The 23864-nt window shown below is 47.0% G+C and overlaps 1 protein-coding gene across 7 annotated transcripts in view; it reads right to left on the bottom strand.

Annotated features, from left to right (window-relative positions):
* Positions 1-23864, bottom strand: part of Stat92E (Signal transducer and transcription activator Stat92E) — a 183964-nt gene that overhangs the window by 137665 nt on the left and 22435 nt on the right. For 4 of the 7 annotated variants that reach the window (XR_011514096.1, XM_065427340.2, XM_065427344.2 and 1 more), the window contains exon 1: positions 174-377. The exons of 1 other annotated variant lie outside the window; for it this stretch is intronic. The gene's annotated coding sequence lies outside the window, so the exon portion shown is untranslated. Of the gene's footprint in view, positions 1-173; positions 378-23864 lie in introns of those variants that run through there. 2 more of the 7 variants (XM_065427339.2, XM_065427342.2) reach the window with 1 other exon arrangement.

Raw genomic sequence — 23864 nt, 5'->3', positions numbered from 1 at the left:
CGCGCAGTCTTCCACCACGAGCGTCACGAAGGTTAGGGCACGAGACATGGCACTACCACGCCGTACTGGCCGGTTACCATTGCCGACCACGACATGTGCTAGGCGTTCAGCCATTACCTCCCTCGCGAAAGGGTTGAAGGACAACTACGTCGGAACTCTTCGGCATCGCTCACCTGTTTCCAACGAAGAAAGTTGGACTCCGAAAAAGTCGTTCCCTTGTCCCACGTCACAAGCGCGATGTTTCACCAATAAACAGACAGCGATGACCGAGCACAAAATGCGATGCGGCTGGCCTCAGAGCCACGGCATTTTTTCTACACAATAACGATCGCCATTTCCCCTACTGACGTCACACGCGACGACGGATGAATAGCGGGATAAACAGAAAAAAAAGAAAGGCGGGGCATGTAGCGCCGCGGTACGGCTGTTGCTGCAAGTGTCGAGATCAAGAAACTCCGACCGCTGCGAGTGAGCTGCAGCAGAGGAAAAGAGAGAGGAGTGCAGGAGAGAGCATAGCATGGCAGCAGCCAGCTAGCTAGCTGGGGCGCGCCTTTTCCAAGAACGTCGCGACGATTGCCACGCTTGTCAGACGCGTACTCGTTTTTCTTTGCCCCCAGTTTGCTTATGCTGAAGGTCCCCAGTGTGTACGCGCGCGTGTTGGGGGAATTCAAATTCGCGTCGCGCGCGCGCGCCGTCTTGTCTCTGCTCTCCTGCAGGTGCAGCGGATGCTCGCCACGAAAACAAAGCCACGCGCAATGTCATTGGAAATGCCAACGTGCCACGCAGGTGCATTTGCCCCGGTTGAAATGTTATCCAAGCTTTGACTGCTGTACCAAGATATAACACGAACAAAATAGCTGAGGGTGAATATGCGATGCGACGTTTTTGGCTTTTGTTTTGAACGTAAGTGCAAAAGCGGACAGCATATATACATATATATGTATAGTACCCGGGCGTTATTGCATTCCGCTCCCAACGAAATGCAGCCACCGCGGCCAGGACCGAACCCGCAACGTATAGATATACCATAGAAAGAGAATGCTGTTAACCACTTCATCTTTTCGATTAGCTTCATTGCCAACTTCCCGCCGCGGTACCTATGGCGTTGCGCTGCAGGGCTCGACGTCGCGGGTTCGATCCTGGCCAAGGAGGTTAAAGAAAATTTTATATAACCTCCTTGATCCTGGCCGCGGTGGCTGCATTTCGATGTGGCTGGAATGCAATAACGCGCGGGTACTTTGACCTTTGGCGCACGTGGCGATTTTGACCAGGTGGTGAAAATAAATCCAGTGTCCCCTGTCAGGATTGGGGGCTCAATCCCGTCGCTCGTGATCCGTTGTCAAGATTGGAGTCCGGCATGAATCAGAAGGCAGCTGGCCCATGCCGTTGTCCAACTTATCCACGCTGAGGACGTTGATGAAGGGAAGGACTGCTTCTCATCGAGATCGAGGAACATGGGTTTATTTCCATTATTTATATCAGTCTAACATGACTGTTTGAGAAACTACATCAGTCTAACATGACTGCTTGAGAGAGAGTGTAAGTCCAACATGACTGCTCAAGCGAAGTGTGTCGAGCATCCGCACAACAGCAGTTTTTAAACACTCGGTCCGCCGGCGATACAAGGCGGCGAACGTTCGTTTCGTCATCGCAAAACTAGCCGCCTCCCGCAGGACGGCCAACGCACACAAAGGCACACACGTTCCAGTGTCCGGAGCCGACGTCAGAGGGGCCCCGTAGAACTCGGAGCCGTTCCGGGTAGCGCGTTGGGGAGTTTGGGAACAATAGTTGGCCCGCCGAACTCTTCCGTCACAAAGTCGATTTAGTCACGCTGTGGCTAGAAGTTGGCGGCGAAGCTCCCGGTATGTTGGCCGTCATAGTCGTAAGCGGTTGGCAATCTTGCACGGCAGCTGGCCATTCTTAACACCCCCCACCTGGCGTGCCCTAAAAAAAATTAAGGTATGGGGTTTCACGTTTCAAAACCACTTTCTGATTATGAGGCATGCCGTAGTGGGGGGACTCCGGAAATCGAAAATTTGGACCACACACACACACACACACACACACACATATATATATATATATATATATATATATATATATATATATATATATATATATATATATATATATATTAGTAACTGATCTCAGGGTGTGGGTTGTGAGCGCCACGTTGGGGGGGTCTGGGTTTTTTTTCTTTTTTTGCTCTCTTTATTTGATATTGGAGAAAAGTAGGTCCACCTACTGAAACCTACGCGCAGTAACTGAGATATAGCGCAACCGTATCAAGATGCATAAGAGAACAAAGAAACTTCGTAACTTTGTCGAGGATGTCAGTAAGGTTTTGTACTTTGTAGATAAGATGATCGCAGGGCGACTTTCTCTGTTTGCTTCTTCAGGTCCTTTCTAACAACACTTAATCTTCGAAGAACAGCCGTGCACGTGCACATGAACAGGCGAATATGTCTCATTCTGCTTTATGAACAGTTAAAATAAATTCCGTCATGAAAATCACTGTACAAGTTCAGCATAAGGTCACAATTAAATGGAAACTTTGATTTTCACCTGGGCAGCACCGTATACTGTTCACAAATGCACAACAGACCTGGTTTCAGAGAAGCAAAACAATGCACGTGTCACTCTGAACGCAATGGCTTATTTGCCGTACTGCCTTGACAATTTTGTACAGCAGTTGTTTCCAAGAGGTATGCGTCTCAGCGCGGAGGAAAACAACAGGGCCGTGCGCCTAGCAACGCGGCATCTGTTCCAACAGGGTTTAAACACTGCACGCCGGGAGGTGGGTTTCCAAGCGCGGAGTATGCAATTCGTCGTGAAGTTAGAATGCCGTACGCCTGATTCCTAGAAAGTAAATATTTGAGAATCCCAATTTTCAGCAGAAATCATTCCCTTTCAAGGACAGGGGTGAGGAGCAGGAGTAGCGATATTAGATCACTTCTTATTGTTCTAAACCAAGCGATTTCAAATTTTTACATGCATGGTTCTCTGTTTTTGGAGTTTATCTTGAAGCAAACTTAAAGAGCGTTTTTCAAAAGTGCTTTTCTCTCTTTTCTTTTTTATTCTATTTTTGTTGCTTGTTACTTGACCACTTGCAGAAGTCGGAGCGCCACCTAGCGCGAAAAACAGGAAGCTTGCGCTTCGCCGCTTGGTTGGAAAACATCCCGGCTCCAGCCTTGCTTTGGTACGGCAGCATCGAGTGGCGACGTTGTGTTTGCAGAGCTTCTTTCACCTTTTGTGAAAGCGTCGACGTTCTTTGGTAGTTGCCATATATGAGCTGCCTTAAATATGATTGAAGAGGACTTCATTCTCTTGCCGTTTTTGCAAATAGGACGGATAACTGACTTCTCAGAGGGCTGCATAACGAGCGACAATGCGTGGGGTTATCTTCATGCCAACACTTCGTCCGTTTGTCACTCACACCGCCGATGGGCTTTTAAAAAAAGAGGGTTAAGTTAAGCACATAAAACTTAACGTAAACACCGTGGACCCTCCACTTGGCCTCATAGGAGCTACGTACACGCCATCCATGAATTCGGGCATCTACGTGGTTACAGCATAGTTCACAAAAGCCGCTGGCGGCATTGCCGGAGAGCACTGTGAATGTGTGGCCGGATGAGTGCTTTATGCCTGTCGCACTCCCCGAACTCCTAGTTGTTGCACGGAACAATAGATGTACACGTTCTAGCTTGCAAATTTGATATCCATCTCTTGCTGTTTCGCCAAACTGCTGTGTTGCATGATTGTGGTTTACGAAGCCGTATCCCAAATTTCGCATGCGCTATATGTACGCGGTAGGTTATTCAGTCTGTTTTTGCGAGCGCTAAGGCCTCAAAGCTTACGCCATGCAACCTATTTTATTATACGTTATATTAGCTTAAATATGGGCAGCGCGTGCGTCCGCAGGCCAGTACGCTCCCGCTTACTCGCGAATACTCATCAAGGCAGATAGTTTGACGAATTGGTTCGAAGTCATGGTGGAAGAGAGCGCAACACAACTGACATGTACGGAAAAAAAGAAGACGAGCGGAGACTCACAAATGACATGAAGTACATAGACTGGCCGCATCTCTTTGCGCCGTTTTTCACAAATCGCTTAATCGTACTCGCATATACTCAGGGTCACTCAGTGACGAGCGCGAAGGAAAACTGCATTCTTTATATTTTACAGCCTCAGCAAGCCCTGCCAGCACGTCGCTGGCCTTCTGTTCAGTGTTGCAGAACTGGGCAGGAGATGACAAGGGAATAGAAGTCGCCTGCATAAGCCACAGATCCTAGAATGCATTGTTAGCTGCCACGGCGTGCCGTCCGGGTTCGACCGCTTCACCGCTGCCGTCCACAAACTTCTCCACATTAAACTTCGCGGGCGGAAATCTGAAGAAATTACTATTTCCATTTCCATAATAATAGCTCGTGCAGCCGAAAGCGAGTCAATTGGCCGGCATGTCACACCCGAGCCGCGCAGTTTGCTTTCCAACCACGGAGACGGCGCTCACGAAGCGCCGCCCCGCGGCCGGTTTTGGCGCATGCGCAGTCGTACTTCTGCAAGTGGTCAATTTACAGTCAACATTTGAGCAGCGAGCAGCGGAATTATTTATCGCCGTTACAACTTACTTTAATATAAATACTTGCATTAATAAAGGGAAAATCAGACATCCCCCCAATCGCAGCAATTGCTACATATATTGGCATATTTCATCATCAGCCTGGTTACGCCCACTGCAGGGCAAAGGCCTCTCCCATACTTCTCCAACAACCCCGGTCATGTACTAATTGTGGCCATGTCGTCCCTGCAAACTTCTTAATCCCATGCGCCCACCTAACTTCCTGCCGCCCCCTGCTACGCTTCCCTTCCCTTGAAATCCAGTCCGTAACCCTTAATGACCATCGGTTATCTTCCCTTCTCATTACATGTCCTGCCCATGCCCATTCCTTTTTCTTGATTTCAACTAAGATGTCATTAACTCGCGTTTGTTCCCTCACCCAATCTGCTCTTTTCTTATCCCTTAACGTTACGCCTATCATTCTTCTTTCCATAACTCGTTGCATTGTCCTCAATTTGAGTAGGACCCTTTTCGTAAGCCTCCAGGTTTCTTCCCCGTAGGTGAATACTGGTAAGACACAGCTATTATACACTTTTCTCTTGAGGGATAATGACAACCTGCTGTTCATGACCTGAGAATGCCTGCTAAACGCACCCCAGCCCATTCTTATTCTTCTGATTATTTCCGTCTCATGATCCGGATCCGCAGTCACTACCTGCCCTAAGTAGATGTATTCCCTTACCACTTCCAGTACCTCGATACCTATTGTAAATTGCTGTTCTCTTCCGAGACTGTTAAACATTACTTTAGTTCTCTGCAGATTAATTTTTAGACCCACTCTTCTGCTTTGCCTCTCCAGGTCAGTGAGCATGCATTGCAATTGGTCCCCTGAGTTACTAAGCAAGGCAATATCATCAGTGAATCGCCAGTTACTAAGGTATTCTCCATTAACATTTATCCCCAATTCTTCCCAATCCAGGTCTCCTGTAAACACGCTGTGAATAGCATTGGAGAGATCGTATCTCCCTGCCTGACGCCTTTCTTTATTGGGATTTTGTTGCTTTCTTTATGGAGGACTACGGTGGCTGTGGGGCCGCTATAGATATCCTTCAGTATTTTTACATACGGCTCGTCTACACCCTGGTTCCGTAATGCCTGCATGACTGCTGAGGTTTCGACAAAATCAAACGCTTTCTCGTAATCAATGAAAGCTATATATAAGGGTTGGTTAAATTCCGCACATTTCTCTATCACCTGATTGATAGTGTGAATATGGTCTATTGTTGAGTAGCCTTTACGGAATCCTGCCTGGTCCTTTGCTTGACAGAAGTCTAAGGTGTTCCTGATTCTATTTGCGATTACCTTAGTAATTAATTTGTAGGCAACTGACAGTAAGCTGATCGGTAGATTGGCATATTTACGAACGTTGGAATCCGTCATTGCGGCGCGCTTTTTCGCATTTACGGAACGAAACCTCCATAACGCTCTTTGACCACACTGAATACTAATGATGATGATGATGATGATAAATGCAGCAGATACAACGCATAACGTGAAAGCACGAGAAAGTCTCGGGCATGCATTTCTCAGAAAACTAAGGGCTCAACGATTTCTTCAACAGCACATGCCTGATTTTCAGCCCTTACCGGCAATATAATACCATGCTCCAATGGTAAAATAGCTGAAATATAGCTGCTCACAGGTGTCGAACGCTGCCATCAGTTCCGCCTTCATGTTTGAGTTCACGATCTGAGCGTGGTACCAGTATGACTGGTTGGCGTATACTGCAAGCAGTGAGGACTGTTTCTTTGCAACAGCAGTGTGGTATTCCCGGTAGCTCTAAGGTGATAGCGCTTCTCGTCTGCAGTGTCAAGCACACAGTCGACGACCGCGCCACGGTCGTCGTCGACTAGTCGGCCCATCGACTTAGCGGGGCCTGCAGCACGTCAAGGAGACGGCGTACACTTTATAGACACATTTACACCCTTTCACTTTTAAACGTGTAAATTATTTTAAAGCGTACACGACTCCGGCTTGACTGACGTGCAAAAGAGTAGTTCAGCTTGTACGTTCTGATTACAGGATTTTTCTCTAGGATACTCAGCTGGGGACATTCAAGAGAAGTAGGGGCTGTACGGACGGCGTCGAATTGAAGCCGATAACTTATGACACTATAACTACATTCCCCAGACAGAGAAGCAAAATGTCATTGTATATAGATTAAGTGGAAACCCTCGAGGGGAACATCAGCTAGCCGAAAGAACGAGGTCGAAACGTTATACTGCAGGTAGGCACTGGTCCTTTGCTGGACGTTCGCCAGATATCGCGTGTTCGTAAGGGCAACATAAGACAAGTTTAACCTGAGTTGCCTTTGTTTGAGGATGCCGCGCCAATAGGCGATGGGGAAACGCTACAGTAGATGTTCAAAACATGGCACCCACACTGTCACTTTTGGCGCCTGCAAATACTTGTGTAACTTCTGCAGCACGCAAAAAACACGACCTTAAAGATTGGTTATCTGAGGTGGTATAGGATGTGGGCGCCTATTTGATTGGTGTCCAGTTGCCTTCAGTACGGCACCGAACATGTACCGTCGCTTCAGCAGTTATCGCGTGCCTTTATCGACGGCTGGGTTGAGATAAACGATCAGTGATTTCTCATATATAGGCTGCGTACGGAGCGTATCGTTGCGACCATTACGACGTTCGCGTGTGCTGTTGCAGCATCGGCCGCTCCCTCGTTTTCGCCACTTGCTCTCGCTGTCGTTTCACACCCCCCGCGCTTCCGCGTATCGCGCGACGCGATATGAATATGTCGCCGCCTCTGTATCGTTTTTTTTTTTCCTGCTTAACTTGGCACGATTGTGTTGCTTCGCCGCGTCGTCCACCACGTTGAGAGGTACGTCAGACTAAAAACGCGTACGATCTTGTGGCGCGATGCCAATTATAGTTATATACAGAGCGCAAAATCCCCGCATCTGGATCCCTATTTGTGGTGCGTGACTCATACGTTGCTACGTAATACGTAATATGTTGCTACGTAATCAAAGAATCTGAAAGTTACACCGCGATGGCTTTCTTAGTATTCCCTCACTCTCTTCTTTGCTAGCCGTTGCACCTCAGCAAGCAACGCGCATAGGACAAACCACCGCTGAGGTAATGGGTTAATTGTAGAGAGTGAGTGGCTGAGCGCAATGGTCGAGGTGACACGCACTGACCTATAGTGCGAACAGCGCATGTAGCGGACAATACTTTGAAAAAGCAGGGAGGACTTAAAGGCGACGACGCACGGAAGGTCTTCGATGAGCCGCCCTGTGCGTAGCTGCAAATTACGCGAAAAGCAAACTTCGATATCGAAAGTTACTTCCTGAATTCCGCATATAGATGAGTACAACTTCAGCGCTCTGTCCTGTCCTCTTTTTTTTTTTTATGCGATACGTGTCGAAAAAAATCCGGCGTCGGCGTTGGACGTCACTACGTGAAAAAGAATTTCGAACTACGCATACCCAACCACTTCTCTACCACCAAAGTTGCTCATATCGTCTTTCATTCTTCACAAAGTTATTGCTCGGAATTTTGAGAACGGAAGCCCACAAACAAATGCAATGAAAAAAAAAAAGATACACCGACAGCGCATGTTTTTTATCTTAGCTCTTGTCAGGCTGAAATATTAAAAGTACGAAACAATAGTAGGAGATTGACCCACGCAAGAGGCCGCGTTTCTACCAGAAAGCTCGCCTTCATGCATACATTCGCAGCCAGCGTCTCCCGGTAACCATTACGGTTGCATAAGCTGCAGTTGCCGGGATGCATGAAAAGCAGGAGTGTTTGAACGTTATCGCGTTCCACTCTTAAAGGTGATCGATGCTTAAGCGCCCTCCAAATTTTTCTTGCGCATCTAGCGTAACACGTTTATAATTCAAGTATGAACCAACTAGTCCGCAAGAAACTATTATTGGAACCAAATGTCGTTGCGAATAATTTGCCTTAATTGGTTACGAAAGTTCAGCTCTTCGTTATTCACGCAGCTGCTCGCTGACAAGATATAGTTAATGCTCATAATCTCCGAACGTAGCACATGCAAGCGTACTCTCGGCGGTATCGAATCTGACAGGCAGCCGTGCTGAATGTTATTTCATGCAGCTTAAGTGTGATATATCGCGACTGAGACGATCAGCGTACAGCGGTACATTTGAAGGCTATTTGAAGGCTGTCAAAAGGACAAAAACAAAGAATTTTATGTGTTCATAAAAAGTTCTGGCGCAGGCATCCCATCAAATCATCGTTTCTTTTTCTGCCCTATATCTGTCGAATTCCAAGCCGCTCTATAGCAATATGCAGATAAAAAAAAAAAAAGACACTAGACTTTAACTTGTGGTCTTCTTTCGTTATTTTTTCTTTCTTTCTTTTTCTTTTGGTTGTGGACACTGCATGGGACCTTTTTCTTTTCATTGTGCAGTACCGAACTTCTCTAAAAGAAACAAAGGAAGGAACAAAAGGAAAGATGGTTGCGAGCCGAATCCGCCATTATGTAGCGCCCCAGTACAATAGGCTGAGTTCTAAAAAATGGCTGTGGCTTAGCTAAGGTTAAGCCCAGGATGCGAAGCATACTAGCCTTTATTTTAACGCGATAGCGTTAAGGAGCTCGTGTCGCAGAAAAGCCGGTGTCGTCGGCGTCGGCCCAGGCGTGCGTCGCTTGCTCAGGCGCACATTTCGTTGCCGCGCCGAACGCTGCGTTGCTCGACGCTCACCGCGTCCGATGCGGGGCGCGTAGTCGCTGCGCCGTAGCCCATTGTCTTACACCCCTTGGCGGGTCTACGGGAACGCTGTCGCGTTCCACTCATGAAGGCGAAGCTTAAGCGTCCGCTTTGCAGCTGTTATGACGTCATATGGTAGCTATGCGGCCGTGCGCGGCGCAGCAAGGAAGAGGGTGGTTGTGCGGCTAGTATGCTTCGCATAGAAGTCCACTTTGCCAGCAACAACCACAATTTAATGCATATGATTGCGACGAGATGTCCGGCATGCTGCTTGGCTGCGGAAATCACTCCCATGAAATAGACGCACGTTGATACCGACGCCGGATCCACTCTGAGCGAGTCGATTGACGTAACCACAGCCAGTATGTCCGTATTTTCTCTAGTACGAGGAGGAACGCGAGAACAAAGATTTGCCAGGCACTCCAGTCCCCGAGCTGCTGAACCCCTTCGTTCCAGCCATCGGCAAATACATTCTCCGCACAGATGCAACCTCCGTTAGACGGCTTGACACATTGGACGTATAAAACGAAAAGAGATAACAAGAAATGAGAAATTAAAACAAAATAAGCGGCGCGTAATAAAAGAAAACAAAAAAGATCGGAGAAACCGTTGAGAGCCCATTTTTAATTTTAATGTATCTGGTAAAGTAAAGAAGGACAAGCGAGTCAACAGCCGTGACGAGTTGCAGTGCGTTCTCTGTCCCGGCTCCGGGCTTTTCTCTTTCTCTAGCGGCGCCATTCGAACCCGGGAAAACACAAACAATTTCGTGCTCGGAGCCAAACAGCGGCCCACGCAAATACTCGGAATCTGTACGCGACGAGGCTGGAAAACCGAGGATTTCCGTCGGTTGCGTTCGACGCGCGGAGCTGTCCAAGTTTTATATGCCGGTTTCACAAGGGGGACTTTCGACGGCGAACGAGTCTCATCGGGATCGAATTTCTCTATCGCGATTGGTTCCGTTGGGCAAGATGCGTGAGGGAGCCAATCGCTATCGAGAATCTCCATGCCGGTCGGGCTCCATCGAAAGAGCATCTTGTGTGCGTGTATATGTGGCAAGCTGATGGGCATTTGAAGCTGCCAGGCTGACAATGCGCAGAATGTTTGTTTTATTAGAGAATTTTCGATTAGTATAGAGGGCAAGCGGTTTGCGTACAAAGCATGCGAAGTCGGCTTGGGATTTGCAGGCACCCATCATGAACAGCAGGTTGCCAATATCTCTCAAAAGGAAAGTGTATAACAGCTGTGTGTTACCAGTACTCACATATGCGGCAGAAACCTGGAGGCTTACGAAAAGGGTTCTGCTGAAATTGAGGACGACGCAACGAGCTATGGAAAGAAGAATGATGGGTGTAACGTTAAGAAATAAGAAAAGAGCAGATTGGGTGAGGCAACAAACGCGGGTAAACGACATCTTAGTTGAAATCAAGAAAAAGGAATGGGCATGGGCCGGACATGTAATGAGGAGGGAAGATAACCGATGGTCACTAAGGGTTACGGACTGGATTCCAAGGGAAGGGAAGCGTAGCAGGGGGCGACAGAAAGTTAGGTGGGCGGATGACATTAAGACATTTGCAGGGACAACATGGCCACAATTAGTACATGACCGGGGTTGTTGGAGAAGTATGGGAGAGGCCTTTGCCCTGCAGTGGGCGTGACCAGGCTGATGATGATGATGATGATGATGATGATGTGGCGCGTACACATGGAGAACGCAAGCCTCTTGCGTCCCCTAAATTAAACCCCTCTATTGTTATACTCAAATCTAAGCAAATGCTATGTTCTTCCCGAAAAAGTAAAAAAGAACGCTTTAATGAGTGTCGAGGAACAATTCGCTGGTTTCATTGTTTCATTTCTTCATGCAACCGCGTGAGGAATATTTTGATTTACAACCCTCCAATGAGAAAACTCAGTTAATGATTTTCAGGAGACTAATTACTGCGGTGATTTCTTTTTTTATTATTATTTCGGTAATCCAGAGGCCGCACGGCAAATGCGTTGAGCTGGAAGCAAGCGCACAAGCGGTTGCCGCCGTTCATGCTCGCCGATTGCAACCCCCGCTGCGCGCTAACGCGTACAATAATGCCCGGTTGTTGTTCGAGAGTGTTTTCCGCCGAACGCCAAGATTTGTGCTTGACATGGCACGCTTTTCTTGCAGTCCTGTAAAATCAACTGCTGACATGTTATTTTATCTTCCATCTTATACGTTCTAGAGCACATTCCAGTGGAAGTGCCTGGTGTGTTGAACCCTTGTCAGTGTAGTATGCTAAAGAGAAGTCAAATGCCCACACTGGCTGCTTCTTTGTGGATAGGTCTTCCCGAATGGAATCTTTTACACTACACCGTGATATATATATATATATATATATATATATATATATATATATATATATATATATATATATATATATATATATATATATATATATATATACTAGTTCATCATTGACCGTCATCTTTATCTACGACATCATACGACCACTACAGCTGCAGTTTACGCATTGCATCAACTTTTTTTCAGAATTAGAAGCAAGAGCACGGGCAACGCAGCGCATCCTTATTCTCCTGCAGTTAAGGCCAGTACAAGGTGTTGAAAATGCACTCCCCATAAGGCCGATGTGGGTGGAAGTAAATATACCTCGCATCACCTAGACAGCTTCGGAGCATACGTTTTACACGTATTCAAATTCGTGAACAATGTCCCTTGTGCGGACGAATACAACGGAGTCAAATGGTGAGCGCAGACGCGTCGTTTCGTCCGTTTGTATATGAGGTACAGCGAAAGCCTGGGCCGGGATTTACGGAAGGCTGTACGAAAGGCTCGTCAATTTTTTTTTTTATGCGTTGCATATTGCAATCATTCAGTTCAGCCCTTGGGCGCGGCCGGGCAGCCACCATTGAGGGTATGAGCCATTGTTCATTGCTGCGCGTCTCATATGTGGGTCTATTCTCTTTTAAGTTCGCTATGTTTGTTATTAAGTTGCTTCTATTTTTATGCGTTGCATATTGCAATCACTCAGTTCAGCCCTTGGGCGCGGCCGGGCAGCCACCATTGACCTTTAAGCGCAACCACGTGACGTGACGTCACGACAGCCGGAGGAAAAGCTGGGCCCCAACTCGCGCAATATGCAACGCATTCTTGGCTTAACCAAGCTAAGCCTGGACATTTTTTTTTCTTTTTCTGACAGCCTGTCTTATTTTTTTTTATTGTACCTCTTAGTGACGTCAGCCCCAAGCGCAGCAATGTCGCCCAGCCGCGGCAGTTTCTGAACGCAGTCGCCGCGTTTCCGGGAAAGTTTCCCGGCACACACACACACACACACACAAAAAATAATAATAATGTCGCGGCTCGCGTGCGCGTGTTTGCGCTTCCCGAAAGTCGCAGTAGGCGGCTATGGGAACAGGTGTTCACATGGAGGCTGCGAAACGCGACTCGAAAAGAATAGATGCCAAGTGAAAGCTCGGCCAATGCTCCCGACGGACCGGCATCATTCCGTGTCCCGACAGTGCATTGCAAGACAAAAGGCCCTTCTCGAGCACAATTCAATAATGTATATATTATTCAAGTGCGACCTTTCCCGTGCGTTAGCAGCAGACCACATTGGCTGCGACATCCTTTTTAGTAATATTCTCGGTACACAAAGAGACGCGTTCGAGACATCGCGCTGTTTGATAACTATAGCCTGTCAGCAACAGCGGAATCATTACCCGGGTGCCAGAGATGTATTTAAGTTCAGCGTTAGTGAGTGGGCGGGCATCGGGACATTGTGGATGAAAGGGAAAGGATTAAAGTGAAAACACGCGGACAAAATTTTAAAAAGTGCGTCATAGAATAATTCTCAGAAAAAGTTTAGGAAGCTGTCGGCGCTGCCACTTAAAGGCCAGCCGTAACCAAATTCTAGACTGTATAATTTTACTTTTGAAATACGAGTGGACGCGTCACGAGAAGCTTGCAGAAACATACGTCTTTGATACCGAATCTGGAAAAAAAGGGGGGTCGCCATTAGCGCTCGCCGGAAATGACGCTCAACCTAAAGGAATGAGAACCATGCGGCTACACGGCATGACCTGCGAGATTAAGCGGCCCCTAGGCGCGCTGAAGATCGCGGAGGCCAATAATGTCTCGGATTTGTGTCATATTCGCTAACCACCAGACGCAGGCTTCGTCTGCTAAATCCTATTCAATGCTTGATTATAACAAGAGGAAGCAAGACGGAGTGATTCCTCTGTAGAACGCTGGTTTCGGTCTTTATCATTTTTCAAGTTTTTCTTTGATGTTTGCGGAAGAGGCCGTTCCTGTGACTGGGGAAATGGACGTGGGATCAGCGGGGCCTTCGCCCATACATTCCATGTCCACTGCAGCCGCTCCAAGAAAGCGCTCCGGCCACCCGAGCAACGCTGATAGGGAGGACACGGTCATATACTTTTCGGTCAGTGACGAAAGCTCGGATGAAGGTGACTTTGTGCCCGTGACAACGCGGGCAAATCCCGGGCAAATCACAGACGTGAGGATCAATGGACGCAAGAATGTTCTCCCTATCGACGTTACGCATTGTAGTGTGCTGCATGTATTGAACAAAGTCAATGTGTTGGGGGACATCAATGTACGCTTTTACATACCAGACGGCAAGGACTCTACGGCAGGTGTTATTTACGATGTCGACACTTCCATCAGGGAAAGTGTCCTTCCGATTCTCATCAAGCCGGTGACGGAAGGTCTTCTCATATTGCAAGTTCCTCGCCTTGGCAATTCGCGATGTGTAAAACGTTGTTTTCAAAGGAGACACCCTTCCATCACAAGTCAAAGTTGGTGATTTTCGACATGCAGTGCGGCCGTTTGTGACAAGACCACTTCAGTGCCGGAACTGCTGCAAGATGGGACACGTCAGCGCTGTTTGTACAAATTCCGCCGTGTGCTCGCCCGATGCTCAGAGTCGCACAGTATAGACTCCTGCCATGCAGAACATCGCAAGTGCAGCACTTGTCACGGCCCTCACGATGCGTCTTCAAATGATTCTAGGAAACCTTCCAGGAAACCTGTTGCCGAAGCTAGGGATGCGCCTCTCCCACGGACGGTCCACCCACCAGCACAAGCGCCCAGCAATACCAGCAGCAAGCACCCTGAGAAGGACACAAGTATCGTTGGTTCACCTGACGTGTGGCCAGCGCTGCCATCGATAAAATCGCCAGCAGAGCCGCAGCCTCACTCGTCCAAGGACACTTCCGAAAGAGCCTGTGGCAACAATTAAGATAAGGAGGTCATAGCCAGGGTAAAAACCCTCATGAATACCATTCGAGTGCTCCTAACTAGCATTCGCACTCCGGCTGCTCAAAGTGCACTTCAAATATGGGATGCTCTAAATCCGGTGCTGTCAAGTCTGGTGAAGCACCATGGCTCCTCCTCTGCAGCCCTTCCGTGATGAAGTCAAAGGAAAGGAGCTTCGATTTTTCCAGTGGAATTCCTGAGGCCCTAAACTCCGGGTTTCGGATATTCGGCCATTTGTATTTAAGAATCAGTTTCCGATCGTCGTCATTTGCGAACCATACGATTATCAAACTACGAAGCTTTCAACTCTGCTACCTGCATCGACCATAGTAACGTCATCGTTTATATCAGGTGCGAGCTTACCTATATTGAGCATCCAGTAACACCTGATGATAACGACCAATATGTGTACCTGACAGTAGAACGCAATAACCTCATTTTCACGCTAATAGGCGTGTATATTTCACGTTCAAGCCATTTTGACATTAAGCGTTTTAATATCAGCGACAGCTGGGCCGTGGATTCTCACCGGCGATTTCAATGCTCACCACCCACTATGGGGAAGCCAGAAGATGGATAGTCGGAGAAGACGAGTTTTCTCCTTTGCAGGGGACGCTGCGAGAGACTAGGATACGATACGAAAGGGGCAATAGATCGAGAGGCAGACATCCCAGACAACGTCAGACAAACCCTTAGAATAAGTCCAATTCCACGCAACATGGATGCGAACCTACACGCAGCCAGAAGGCAGGCAAGGGCAGATTACGTGGAAGGCCACCTGGCAACACAGGAAAACACGGTGTACACGGATGCAGGGCTATACCCGTGGGACAAGCACACTAGAACACACAGAGTAGCTACGGCTGTAGTAGACTACATTGGAGAGACAATCAGCTGCGCAACTATAAGGAATTGCACGGTAGCGGAGGGGGAAGAGGTCGCCATAGCGCTTGCAGCGACCGAAGGCTACCGAAGTAACAGATCACTGACCATATTAACAGACTCCAAAGCTGCATGCAGGCATTACATGCAGGGGAGAGTCTGTAAAGAGGCCCTGCGAATCCTCCTCGGAGCAGGAACCCTCGGAAATAAAGTGAAACACAAAATTTTCTGGATACCGGCCCATACCGGGATAGAAGGGAACGTGAGAGCAGACAGTCTAGTTCGCGAGATCACATACCGAGCTGGACAGATAGAGCCTCTCGAGAACCCTACAACGGTGGAGCCGACGTGTGCGGAAATATTATACTACTATAGAGGGCAGAGAATCAAATATCCTCCGCCACACACTTACACAACAGGAAGCAGCCGACTGGAGAAGGCTACAAAGCGGAACTTTCTATAATCTACACATACTAAGTAAAATGTACCCGACACAATACAGAAACTCCTGCCCATGGTGCGGAGAAATACCAACTCTTTACCACATAACATGGGAATGTAAGCATAACTACACATTCCATAAAAATAAAAACCCGAGTGCGGAGCAATGGGAGGGCCTGCTCACCAGCAGCGAGCTCACCGCCCAAAGGGCAATGGTGCAGCACGCGTGCGAAGTAGCCAGGCTCAGTGGAGCCCTGGAATAGGGGCACACCCGTGCTGAAGAGCCAGGCAGCGAGCGCAAGACGGCTCACCGCTAAACCCCTTGATATAATCAATAAAGTTTCTCTCTCTCTCTCTCCTTTGCATCAGATCATGAACTGTATTGTGTAAACGACGGCAGTCCTACGTTTTTACGGGGACAGACATATAGCAGCTGTCTCGACCTGACCTTTATGTCACGCAGCCTAAGACGCAACACCGTGCAAAAAGTAATTGAAATTGCAGAAAACTTGCAAAATATCAGAAGCATGAAAAAAAACTTGACACATCATTTTGAGAAATTGAGTGTATTTTTCACAGCTCCAGTCAGTACAAGTTTCATTAAATTCATAGTCTTATTTGATTGACTAATTGATAGTTTCGATATCTTGGGCGGGTAATCTATATATCTTGGTTTCACGTTAATGTTTGCTTTGCTGAGTGTTTCGAAATTTGACGCAAGCCGAAAAAAAAAAAGTATTTCTTCCTCTGCTTTGTAGCGTTATTTGTGTTGCTGGAGGCTTAGCTTGTCCGGTATTCCGGTAAAACGCAGGTGGACGGGGCGTTGCAGGGCGGAGGCGTAAACGTGAGCGGTATGCATGGTGCAGCCACCTGGGAGCGCAGTGCTGAAACAGACAGAAACAGCTAATATTATTTTACTTTTTTGCTGGTGTAAATTTTTGGCAGCAACACGATTACGCTAGTACTGAAAATTTACACCAGCAGCGAAGAAGAATACGCTCGGTTAATGCAATATTAGCTGTTTCTGTCTGTTTGAGCACAGCGCCACTAGGTGACTGCACCATGCAGACCGCTCACGTTTACGCCTCCGCCTCAACGCCCCGTCCGCCTGCGTTTTACCGGAATACCGTAAGACACACCACGCTATCTTTATCGTAAAGACTGTTGTCATTTTCATTTTCGTATCTATTACGCACCAGTAATGGTGCAAAGAAAGAGTATAGCCCGGTCAAGCATTAAATTTTGCCACAAAAGCTTTTCTTTCTCAAGGAAACAAATCTCCATTCTTCTCCGCAAGAACCATAACTGCGTGATGTATCATATATCACAGCACTTAATGCTTTCCTCACCTAACCACGTGAATCTATTTCTCGATCAAAACACCACAGCATGCTCACTGTGTGCCGCATAATGCATACTGTGATGTATATCGCACATTGATTTGAAATGTAGGAATTGTGAAAAATATCATGGTTTTTTTAACGAACTGTGGCGAGCTACCCACATACATATTTTTAAAGGAAAGATGGTTCAAATTATTTCTGGTGCTAAAGTCGGTATGTATTTCATTGCTGGAGAGGACTTGGATTCCGGATCAATATGCCGGGTTTTTTCTTTCTTTTCGATTCTGTTACGCCAGAAGAAGTTGTCCTATGCGTATCATATACCACACACCATGCGGTAATGGGATAAATGTTAGCTCAAATGCCACACGTTCAACACGTCGGGCAGAGAGAGGGGCTTGGACGTGGTCTTACTGAATAATGGAAAAAGGAAAAATAAAATACTCGCACGCAACTTCTTGAAACATCGCACTGACCACGAGGCAACCTCGCAGCAACACGCAAAAGAAACGAAAAAGATGATGCACCACGATTGTCTGAACAGAATATCTTCGTTCATTGGCTCGGTGGCAGATCCATGGACAGCGCCTTTCGCTCCTCCGGCATGAGCATTGGAAGCGCACTAGCCTCCATGCTGAGCTGACATGCTCATGCACTGTTCTGAGCGAAAGGGACAGTGAGCGTCAAGCTAACTTTATCTAATATTTCACTGGGTGCCGACCAAGGAGGTTTAAAATAAATGTCTTTTTGAAGCGGGAGCCCCGGCAGTTTGCTACCAGAGGTGAAGCCGGCGATCGGCCCCTACTGCACCTCTGAAATAGAGCATTTTCGGCTGGTGTTCGCTTGCAGATCAAGTGATTTTGCTTTGTTAATGTAAATGCTATAGGCTAATTAGAAAATAAGAGCTGGTTGTTCCCAACGAATGCATTGCCTTCGGCTGAGTATTGAAGAGGTGATCTCGGACAAAAAATTGCCGACATGTTCAGGTTTCGTGACAAAACCAGCAACACAAGAAATACGCACAGACCAGTAACTGTACGGCAAAATTTGACATTTTAGACTCGCGGGATTGAGAGAAAAGCGCTTCTTTTCCTTAAACTGCTTTTTATTGAGTAGTTCTTTTTTCATACCTTTTTGGTGCTAATTAACGCCGACGGTTTTCTATCAGTTTCATCTCGTGCACCATCGAGAGAGAGAGAGCAAGACAGCCAGCGAAGCTCATCAAGCCAGCATTTTGAGGCACCTGGTAGCTGCCTTTCCTTCTGTCCAGCATCTCTAAACCCTGTCTCTAAACCCTGCATCTCTAAACCCTGCCATCGTTGTCAGTGCTTCGCCTTTCGGACGAAAGTCTCAAAGTCTTTGCAAATTACACATTTGTCGTCGTCGTTGCGAGGTGAGAGCGTATGAGTCGCACGTTCCCGTCGCACGTTCCATCGCCTTTGCTACACAACTCGCAACCTTCCGCATCTTTGGAGTTCTTGTCTTTTGTCTGACCATTCTGCATGTGACGTATTTGAAGGACGAGCCCACAAGAGTGTCTGCATTTATCTTCTTCGAAGGTGCGCAATTTCTATCTACGCTTCTTAGTGAAAGTTCTAATAAATTTGCATCTGCATTCTTTTTCACCTTGAGGCGTTTATATCCCACGGCATTCAAATGACGCATTATTGTGCCTCGGTTTGCTCATTAATTGGCTTGTCACGCGAACTCTGCCCTACCACTGCAGATCAAACACACGGGCAGATTAAATTCTAGGAAAATATTGGTAAACGATCTCTTCCTACCAACATATTTCTATCTATTCAATACGAAAAAGAAAACATAATAAAACAGAAGTTTTACATGTCAAAATCACAATCTCAGTACGAGCCACGCTGTTGTCGGAAGACTTTGGATTAATTTTTTCTACCTGGGGTTCCTTAACGTGCACCTAAATCTAAGTACGCGAGCGTATTTGCATTCTGTATCCATCGGCGAGACGTGGTCGCCGCGACCGGTATCGACCCCGCGACCTCGAACTCAGCAGAGCAGAGCCGTGTAGCCAATTAGCCACTGGGCTGCGCGCCACAACAGCGACAGGCACGTGTATCTCTGAATCCCCTTGTCTGTTGGTGTACTTAGAAAGTTGCGCAACTGCTGTGTATACTTATGAGTGCCGGGGCAACTTCTTGCAGGTTTTCGCGTATTGTACTCTTCGCCGAAGGCATGTAAAATTGGCTCAGGGTGTGTCCCATATATGATCGATCATTCTCGATAAGGGCTGGACCCCGGCCGACACGTCGGAATATCTATTTGTCAATTTTTTTTCAAGTCTGAGTACGAAAATTAAATCACTTAGGAAGAGTGAGTGCCAGATGCATCAGCTGAGACAAAGGAGGAACATCAGTGCTTCTTTCTCGCGTCACTCTGGAAAAGGTGCCGCGAACTCAAACGGCTTCAAGACCCGGAAAGGAATAGGTTGTTATAGTAGTAGTTGCTGTTGCGGGGTGTTTCCCTCGTTTGTCTCATTGTTATTTTCATTGTTTTCGGTTCGTCCACTTGCACCAACTCTTGTTCCCCCCTTCGCCCAACATGCTGAGCCCGGCTCTCACGAGCGCAGCTGGAATAAGGCGAGCGATACCGGACACGCCGACGTGTCCATCATGACTGCCAAGAATTTATACTTGTATACATATATTTCGTTATACTTAAAATTAAATATCAGCATATAATCATCATTATCATAATCCCTAACTCTCTTTCACTTCGAATCTTACTTCCTCGATCCTGCAGGGATCAGCAAGCAATGCTGCCCCCCCCCCCCTCCCCTCGATCCCTGTTGTCAATAATTTAGGACACTACAAAGAAAAGCTATATAGTAGCATTATAGATACTGGTTGAGTGCTCTGTCAAAACTCTGTACTTTTTTTCAGCAAAAAGTGTGACTATACAAGTGTATGTATTGGCGTTGACACCGCTGTGCGTCGCCTAACCATTCTATCACAACGACAGTGCCACACGTATATGGATGACTTATTCGCGGAGAAAATCAGTGCGAAACGCCTTTGAAAACAATATCATGACTCTGAGGGTGCGCCTGTGGTTGCAGTATATGTTAGGGATTTTGCGGTACTATCACTTATTTGAGCGTTGTCTAAGAAAATTGTGGCTCTGTTTTTTACGTACTTACACGGGCAATGTAAACTTCCGCCGTTCATTTTACTATATATATATATATATATATATATATATATATATATATATATATATATATATATATATATATATATATATATATATATATATATATATATATATATATATATATATATATAGAGAGAGAGAGAGAGAGAGAGAGAGAGAGAGAGAGAGAGAGAGAGGACATTCATTTGATTTAAAATGCGTTAAGTCGCTAGGTGCGACGTTGCCAGGAATGCTTGGGCTCTGGCGACGTCAACCACTCTAGCGAGAATTAGCCATATGGTGCACATGTCCGTCCGCCGCTCCTCCACGACATACTTTACCCTGCATCGATACAAGCACTGCGAACCGTGTGCAGCGTATCTAAAAGACAAACTACACGTCCTCGAGCTGGGCGGCGCAAAGCCCTGTAACCGTAGGGCAACGCCACGTGTTTGCAGCACCGCCTGCGAATAGCAAAGAGAAACCCGCGTGGAAAACAAGAGGCGCCGAAGACGCTAGCGCACGCTTGCTGTAGCACGCGATCTTTAGCCTTTCAAGGGCCTGTTCGTTTACGCAAGAAAAAAAAAGGGGTAGCTCATATTTGCGACTTCCTTCAATGGGCTATTTTACCAAAACCAAATTGCGCTTTACATAGTTAAGTTTATTCACATGTTTTCCCCTTTTCAAACGTGGCCGGTATAGATTGAATGATGAAAGAAGCCCTGCCACGATCGGTATAGAAAGGCGGAGAAAGAACTCCATTTAGATTACGAAAATTTCCAACGGCCTCGCGATACACCGCATTTTTCTTTAAGCGAGGCAAGTGACTTCTGATCCACTGACGCTTTTATGGATAAACACTGGATAAAAGGCTCAATTCAAACGAGGGCTTAAAGCTTATGGTCTTTTATAGCAGGGCTTTGTGAGTTCCTGTGGGTTTTCCAAGAACGCTGCGGCATGCGTGAACATAAAACATAAGGGTCGATTAGCTATGTAGCGAGGCTATTAGTGGAGAAAGAGCACAAGGTCGGGAGCAGACTGAACGCATTGAATGTCTCGTGGGTCCAGCCATGGGACAGTGGAAATCAGTATAAAAGGCCGTCCAGATGTTTCAGAACAGAAATAAGCGTGGAAAAGCTTCCACCTGCACATTAGGCCCTACTGTGTAGAACGGTTTTGCCTATCAAGCATACTTTAGCAACGCACTAGCAGAGTATAGCATAAGGGCCCATCGCGACACTGCAAAGATAAAGAAGTGCGCCTTCAGCAGTGGCAGAACCCTTTCACGCATCGTCTGGGAGACCGTTGCGTTGTTAGGACCATGCATATGTCAGCGCTGCTTCAGTCTATCATTCCCGATAAGTGGCCGGCTTTGGAGAGGTTTTCTGCCAAGACATCGTTGCACGCAGAGAGACAGCACGCACTGAAGGACGTGTGGGTTAATTCTGACATTTTAATCTCGCAACCAGACAACCTGCATGCATAGACGATTTTTTTTTTTTGGCAACGACGAAGTTATAGAGAGCATTTGCATTGCACTGGATATTTACACTGGCACTGTATGCACGCAGATCATACAGTTCTTGTAACGCAAACTTCGAATTCTAAGCGAGCAGTGTTTCGCAGTGTTGATCAAATATAGTACGCCACTTCAAACATATTCTGAGTATAGTGACGTCTTACGCCTTAATGCTTTAGTTGTACACAATTAGCTGGAAGCATTGACCGATTTGTTAAATTTAACATACCACACACGTTGGTCCCTTAGACACGGCACCGCCCGCTTCAGAAAATAATTGCGAAGTGGGCGACGCTGTAATTTCAACAGTGTGGCAGTTGCCATGCGGACGAACGCTCCAGCCTCGAACGCTGTTATCGGTTTGCATCGAATGGCATTTGAGCAAGGAATCCTTGATCTCGTATAGGCTGCTCAGTCCTGAAAGTTGTTGGGCTGCAAGGCGGTATAACATGTGCTTTCCGCTTCCGAAGATTGAAAGAAACTAAGCGTAGTCAAGGCACCAGGAATGTTGACTGCAATTGATTTTCAACCCTACACTGGAGGACGAGAAAGATGACCAAAAATTGGGGAAAAAGAGACGTACTATGAGAGCATTCAGACTCTTGCGTGCAATGTGTTTCATGTTAATTTTGACTGTTTGCAATGTTTGCAGCGCACTTAATCTAAACAAGCGGCGGGTTTTGCGTTCCGCCCCTATATCGGGATATATCTATAACAGTCCGGAGGTCTAAACACTCAGGAATCGAACCGCGACCTCGAGCTCTGGAATGAAGCGCCATAACCCCTGAGCAACGTACGGGGCGTTAAGTTCGAAAGACAACTGTTTAGAGAGAGAGAGAGAGAGAAAAACTGTGGTTTCAGCGACATTTTTGTAAATATCAATGCGAACATCTCATGCGTAAGACTAGGCTGCAACGCATCGCGATAAGGTCAAATCCTTCTCATTTTGGAACAAACGTGCAAGTCATATGACTCCATTCACTCAATGTTTAACTAACTCCCATGCCTCGCTTTCCATTCCAACCTCCATATATTCCATCGCGCGATCACCCTGCCCGCCCTGGTTCAACTCTTGTTGTTTTCCAGACTTCTTCGCGAGAAATGAAGAGAGGAAGGAATGACGCTTCCGGTGCCAGTATATGCGACGTTGCGGGGAGACCGATTACGGCGACGCCACCGGTAACGAGCCATTTCAAGGTCGAAACGAGAGCGACCCCAAGTTCGTCACTCCGACCCGTGCGGATGTCGAGTGCCCGTACACATCCACGTGCGAGATACTGCTACGTTTCCGGTTTGACGAACTTCCGCTTTCCGCGAAGGAAAAGTTCAACACACCGGGGTTGCTTCTGTCCCCAGCGAAGGAAGAGGCGCCGGTTCGCGAAGTGATCTCATTCGAAGACGCGCTATATACGCATTTCAACGAGACATTTCTTGGCCCGTCATCGCCAAAAACTCTTACGTTATGGAACTGTTCGTAAGAGCAAGTTACATCATCCCTAATGCAAGACAGAATATGAGCGATGGCGGCCGGCCACTTACGAACGAAAAGATTCGTGAATGAGGTCCCTCCTTCGTAACTACGAGTATCTCGCGCAGTGCAATTGGGTTTTTAGGTGCTTGCGCTGCTTGTTTGTCCTTTTACTTTTTTCTTTGTTCTATCATTACTTTACTGTAACTTTCCTGTTTCTTCTCTCTATTCTTTCTTTTGTATTCTTATAGTCTCCATGGCCGCAAGACAGTTGAGGGACCGCAATCGGCAAAATAAGTTACTGAGATATAACTGTTCGTAAGAGCACATGCCGATCAATCGCGAGATCCGGACACGTTCTGAAACGTTCTGGACACGTTCTGGAACAAATAGACCCATTTCAAGCTGCCTGCGAGATTGCACTGAGCCGACGCTATACGAAAAGACACTAACTTCAGGAAGATCTTCGAT

The sequence above is a fragment of the Dermacentor albipictus genome, chromosome 4 (genome assembly GCF_038994185.2).
Source record: "Dermacentor albipictus isolate Rhodes 1998 colony chromosome 4, USDA_Dalb.pri_finalv2, whole genome shotgun sequence".
NCBI classification, from domain to species: domain Eukaryota; kingdom Metazoa; phylum Arthropoda; class Arachnida; order Ixodida; family Ixodidae; genus Dermacentor; species Dermacentor albipictus.
The sequence above is the reverse complement of the archived record's forward strand: the minus strand, read 5'-3'. Positions and strand labels throughout refer to the sequence as shown.